Raw genomic sequence first — 514 nt, 5'->3', positions numbered from 1 at the left:
AGGAGACGGTGGCAGTCGACCCGTACTTCGTTACTGTAGAGTGGGATGAATCGCGCATTGCATTTGTGGCGAAGCTCTCCAGGAGAAGGTGGCCGTCGACCCGCCCCTCGTCGTCCTTGAGGATTGAGATGTGTTTCGTACTTAGGCGAGTACTGGACTGTAGCTAAACCCTCGAGTGGGAGGATTGCTCTCCACTCAGTAGGATTTTTTTCAAACTTAGGCGAGTGCCGGACTGCAGCTAAGTCTCTAAGTGGGAGAACTTAGGCGAGTACTGGACTGCAGCTAAGCCTCCGAGTGGGAGGATTGCTCTCCACTCAGTAGGATTTTTTCAAACTTAGGCGAGTGCCGGACTGCAGCTAAGTCTCTAAGTGGGAGAACTTAGGCGAGTACTGGACTGCAGCTAAGCCCCCGAGTGGGAGGATTGCTCTCCACTCGGTAGGATTTTTTCAAACTTAGGCGAGTGTCGGACTGCAGCTAAGTCTCTAAGTGGGAGAACTTAGGCGAGTACTGGACT

The sequence above is a fragment of the Triticum aestivum genome, chromosome 6A, assembly GCF_018294505.1.
Source record: "Triticum aestivum cultivar Chinese Spring chromosome 6A, IWGSC CS RefSeq v2.1, whole genome shotgun sequence".
NCBI classification, from domain to species: Eukaryota; Viridiplantae; Streptophyta; class Magnoliopsida; order Poales; family Poaceae; genus Triticum; species Triticum aestivum.
The sequence above is the reverse complement of the archived record's forward strand: the minus strand, read 5'-3'. Positions refer to the sequence as shown.